Here is a 6,424-nt window from a genome sequence, read left to right on the forward strand (position 1 = left end):
CCCCAGAGGGGATGGCCACGCCACAATCCCTTCTCCTCCATTATCCTCTCAGGATCTTGGGCACACACGCACATGTGCCGGGCATGGGTTTTAAGCCACCGGGTCCCAGAATGGCGAACAGCGGTCGACTACGTGGGAGTCCAGCGACATAGCCATTATGCTAACTGCTGATTCCCTCTTTCTTTCTTTTTAAGAATTATTTTATTTAACTTTATTTATTTATTTATTTTAATTTGACCAGCAAAAGGCAGAATGAGAGAGAGAGAGAGAGAGGAAGAGAAAGAGAGAGAGAAAGTGAAAGCGAGAAAGCAAGCCGCCAGGTCCAGGACCCAAACTGTGGTCAGCCATGTGGGATTCCAGTGCCCCTTACCATCACACCACCCATTAGCATTTCTTTTCTCTGTTTCTCTGTCTTTCTACTGCTGTAGTGGCATAGTAGGAATGTCAGGTTTCTGCCTACAAAACTAAAAATAAAGTCTCAGGAAATTACAAACTATCACAAAGGGGACTAGCCACATAGCAGGGCAGTTAAGTGCTATGTAGAGGAAGCCAGATCCCACATAATAACGAGCGCTCAAATACTGTACTGTACCCAGGGACTCACATATTAGGTGCATGTGTACATGCCTAGGAGTCTGATGGAATAGAGAATTAAAGAAAAAAGAATTGTGGCATGACCAGGCCTTATTGGGGGGTATTTTTTTTTCTCACAGTCTCATGCATATGCTTGTACCCTCTTGCATTAGAAACAGAAGAAAAAGAAACAGAAACGTAGTACAGATGGAGAAGTTAGAGAAAATAATTCCATTTAAGAAGCTCTGGAATCACTCCATCATGCAAATGTGGAGCACATTTAAGCTAGTTGGCATCCAAAGACTTTGAGAATCCTTCTGGAGATAAATCATCAACCAGGACCCAAAATGACTCTTGAGTGGTATGGATAAAGAACACTGAAAACACTTTGACAACCGAGCTGACATTGGAATAACCCACGCAAGGCAGGTTGAAACTCTGAACCTAATCAGGTTTAGCACTTGCTAAAACAAAATATCAACATTCTTCATAAGATTAAAGCACATGGTCCAGAGTTTTATAACATAATATTATACATATTATGTTATAATATCTCTATATATAGATATATAGATATATAGAGAGATATAAGTGGTCAATATACTTGTTTGGGATACACTTGAAAAACACTAACTAGCATAGAAAAAGACAATCAACTCATAAGATGACACTGATGATGGAATTATCTGACAAGATGGAAAATGAGCTACTTAAAATAGTAATGATGAATATTTTGAAACAAAATTTAGAGTAGAAAATATTAGCAGAGAAATTGGAAATGTAAAAATGGACCCAATGAAAATTTTAGAAATAAAAAATACAGTCATTTAAGTGAAACACTCATTCGATAAACTGTGGTGATAGAAGAAAGATACACAGAATTTGAAGCAGATAAATAGAACTGAAGTAATTAGAAAAACGGAAACAAAAATGGACCTAGAGACCAAAAATCTAACATATGTGTTATCAGAATTATGAAGTCTCTGAAAAATGTGTGTGATAATTAAAAATAATGTGGGTTTCAAAATTTTTTGTATCCAAATAAACTTTTTTTTTTTTTTTTTTGAGAGGTTTTCACTATAGAGCACGTGTGCTTGCCAAACAGACAGAGAGACATAGAGACAGAAAGTGAGAAATCACCCCCCCTGGGGGGGATGGTCATGCCACAATTGCTTCTCCTCCATTCTCCTCTCAGGATCTTGGGCGTGCACGCACACGCGCCCAGCGTGAGTTTTAAGCCACCGGGTCCGGGACACGAACTGCGGTTGACTATGTGGGAGTCCAGCGACATAGCCATTACGCTAACTGCTGGTTCCCCCCAAATAAACTTAATTCCATTTTCCACAAATGTTTTAAAGTTCACACATCCCTATGGTGAACAATGATTTTTACTCCTAATTTCTCTTTAGAAATCAGAGAGGCCAGAGAAGTAGTACAATATTTTTCAACTTCTGTGAAAGAGAACTGTTATCCCAGAATTATTTTTCCAGTCTAAATACATCTCAGAAACATATGTAAACAAAGACATGCTCAGAAAAAGAAAAAGTAGGACAACTAATAGCCAGATATCTTGCTTAAAAGAATGTTTTGAAGCAGGAAATAAGTCAAATCAGAAAAAAATCTTAAAACATCAAAAAGAAAGGAAGAGTTTCAGATATAGCAAATAGCTGGATAATTTTGGGTTATTTTCCTCATGAGTTCTTTTAAATATACTTGATATTCGACAGCAAAATATATAATGTGTGTGATAGAGTTTTAATGTATATATAAAATTTAGAGAATAAATGTGAGAAGGTAAAAGAACCTGTATCATAGTAAGGTTTCTACATTCCAATTAAAATAATAAAATATTGAGTCAAAATAAACTAGGAACAGCACCTTTTTCAATTTATAGACTAATCTCTAACATATATAAAGCTATACATTTCCAGCCATGATAGATAAAATAGAATAAAACATTTTCAAATAACTCAAAAGAAATTAGAAGACGGGAAACAATAAAAAGAGCTACCAATAAAAATAATAAAACAATATCTTAAATTCAAATATACCAGTAATAATATAGCATGTAAATAGTATAAACACATCAATTAAAAGCCAGAAATAATTCTAATGAATAAAAAGCCACGGTTGTATAATACCTATAGAAAATTCACCTCAAATATAATGAAGATAGCAGATAAAAGGATATATGGGGTGAGGAGGTGGCATAGTGGTTAAGGTGCTGAACTCCCATTTGACTGACTGCAGTTTGGGTCCTAGAACTGGTGGCCCCCCCAAAAAAACTCCTGACATTTGTGAGTGTGTGCCCAAAGTCATGGGAGAGTGAAAGAGAAAGGATTGGGTAATTGCTCTGATGGGTAATTGCTCACTTTCCCTCTCTCTGTCTCTGTCTTTCTCTCTCTAGTGAGCATACATGTCCTATGGCAAAAACTTAAAAAAGAAAAAAGTAAAAGGATGTGATAATGATACATAACTCTGAATAAAGAGCAAGCTGGAATCACTATATTAATATCAGATGAAATGTTTTTTAGAGTAAAGAATGTTCCCAGGGATGTGGGGCATGTGTGTGTGCATATCTCAAAGTTGAACAAGATGAAGACATAAAGGAGAAGAGATTGTGGGATAATCATTATCCATTGGGACTGTTTTCTCCCTCCCTCTCTCTGTCTTGGTCTTTCTCTGGCAAACATAGGCACCCTCTAGAATTTAAGAAGAAAAAAAGTGGAGAATACTGAATAAAATCAAAAGCTGGTTCTGTAAAAATAGCAATAAAATTGAACCTCTAACAAGTTAAAAGACAGATATGTGAATGACCAATATCAGTAAGAGAGCATATCTTATATATCCCACAGAAATTAAAAGAACAATAAAAGTATACTATAAACCACTCTATGAACATGAATTTTACAACTAACGTGAAATACATAAGTTTCTTGAAATATACAAATTACCAAAATTGGTTGTACATAAAAAAATTGAATAACATGAATAACCCTATAACTATTCAAAAAATTGAACTCATGGTTAAAAAAGGAGCCCAAGGCTTAGATGGTTTCGGTGATAAATTATACAAATAATTTTTAAAGAAATGTCTTCCAGAAAATAAGAGAGGAAAACAATAATTTCAATACATTTTATGAGGTCAATATTACCCCAAGACCAAAATGGGATAGGACAAAGAAAGAAAATATTTTTCATGAACATTGATGAAAAAATCCTCACCAAAATATTCACACATTTAATAACAGGAGGATATAAAAAGAATATTACTCTAGGAGAAGTGGGGATTATTCCATGAATGCAAATTTGGTTCAAAATTTAAAATTTAATTAATGTAATATATTAGCAATCTAAAAAAGAAAAATAAATACATGGTCATATCAGTTGATTTACAAAAAGCATAAGGCAAAATATAGTATTCATTCATAATAACTCTCAGCAAATAAGAAATAAGAGAAAACAATCTAAGAGAAAACACACCAGATTACTTGTGAAAGTAAGAATACATTCCTCCTAAAATTGAGCAAGGCAAGAATATCCATTCCCACCATTCCTATGTACAATAAAAAGTTTCAGCCAGTGAAATAAAAAAAGGAAATAATTATTGCATAAATTGGAAAAGGAGAAATAATACTCTCCCTATTTACAGATGATTTAGTAGTCTTCATAGAAAATGTCAAAAGTATTAGAATGAATAAATGAGTTTAGTATGGCCTATAAGAGAATGAAAAAACAAGCTACAAAGTGAAGAGCAATATTGCAAATGACACATATAACAAAAATTGTGTGTACAGAATATATAAGAAATATTAGACAACAATAAGAAAATAAACAGATCAATTAAAAGGGGAGAAAAAACTAAAAAAAGACATTTTACCAAAGGAGATAAGAAACTGGGAAATAAGCACATGAAAAGATGTTCAAATTAATTAACCATTATAGAAATGCATATTAAAGCTATAATGAGATATCATTACATACCTATTAAAATAGTAAAATAAAAAATGCTGACAATATCAAGTAATGAAAGAATGTGATAATGATACAATCTGAACTCTCATATATGACTGATATGAATGAAAAAATGGTGCATTCACTTTTAAAAAATGGCCCGATCGTTTTGTATAAAGTTAGCATACACTTACTTAATAACCCTACAATCCCACTCTTGAGTATTTACCTGACTAAAATGAACTTCAGTTTACATGAATTGTTTATAGTAGTATTAATAATTTTTAGAACCTGGATTTAACCAAGATGTCTTTTTATAGGTAAATGAATAAACAAACTGTTATAGTCATACAATCACATAGTAGCCAGCGATGGAAAAAGAAGCTCGCAGTTGAAATATCTAACTTAGATGCATTTCAAAGGCATTATACTGAATCAAAAGGTCATATACTATATTATTCTATTCATACAATATTTGTAAAGCTTATTTATTTCTTCCATGAGTGAGCAAATGACAGAAAAAGAAATAGGCAGAGTGAGACAGAAAAAGAGAGAGAGATTGGCACCCCAACGTGGTCTTTGTTCTGTGACCTGCCCCAGCCCGCCAGCCTCAGCCAGCCAGGACCACAGACACACATATGTGCCCAGCATATACAGGGAGACCTTGGGATGCAAACCAGGATCTTTCCCATGTGGCTTCATCATCACAGAGCGTTGTGCTACTGCTGTGTCACTGTGGCTGGCTGAATTCCTGAAAATTCAAAACTACAACATGGGACAGATCAGTAGTCACTAATAAGAGTTAGGAGGAGGATGTAACTATAAAGGGATATCATGAGGGAATTTTTGGGGTGATAAAACTGTTCTGTATCTTACTTGTGGTGTCATAATAGGAATCGTTACCTGTGTTAAAATAGAACTGTATATGAAAAGGAAAACTGTCTATTCTATGATAATTTTAAATATTAAATTAAAAAGACAAAATAAATTGGGTTTATAATCCCTTAAAATTGGACTTCAAATATCTATCAGCTGGTGAATAGAGAAACAAAATGTGCTATGACAATACATGGAATGTTAATGAGCAATGCAAAGCAAGAGTCTACTGAAACCTGCTGTAACGTGGATCATCCTCAAAATATTATTCTAAGTAAGAAACAAGACATAAACAAAAGGCTACATATTTTATGATTCCATTTACACAAAATGAGACCCCAAGTTTCACCTCTAACATGTGAAGAACTTGGCAGTCCCCTTTCATCTTCTTCTTCTTCTTTCTGTTTTCTTGCAGTTGCCATAGAGCATGTGTGCTTGTCAGAAAGAGAGAGACAGAAAGAGAGAGAGAAGGAAAAGGCACCACTCAGTGGGGCAAGGTTATGTTCCAATCCTTTCCCCTCCATTTCTCCACCTTGCCTTATTTTAGGTCACACAGATATATACCCAACATGTTTTCCAAGCTGCTGGGATCAGGACTCAGACTGCAGTTGGTAACATAGGGGCCAGCTCCCCCAACCATTAGGCTACCTGGAAGTTGTCATTCCTGCCTTTACCAAAGAAAAAGATGAACATACAAAAGAAATGACTTTTTTATATATTTGAAAGCTGAGACTGCAAAGAAAACCTCCTCTCCACACCTCTACAGACAGCCTGATCCCAGAAAGAAACAATCAAAATCTTCTTACCTAATGAAAGTCCACTGCAGCCACCATAAACTGGTAGGACTCCTTAAAAGGTAACTAAAGAATTATTGGAGGCTGTATCAACAAAGTTCTTTATGGAAACAGAACGTATATAGAATTACACACACACACACACACACACACACACACACAAAGTAAAATGGACATTTTAAGGAACTGGCTCATGCAATTTTGGGGACTGCCCAGTCTGGAATCTG

Source organism: Tupaia chinensis, unplaced genomic scaffold, assembly GCF_000334495.1.
Source record: "Tupaia chinensis unplaced genomic scaffold, TupChi_1.0 Scaffold000414_1, whole genome shotgun sequence".
Classification (NCBI taxonomy): Eukaryota; Metazoa; Chordata; class Mammalia; order Scandentia; family Tupaiidae; genus Tupaia; species Tupaia belangeri.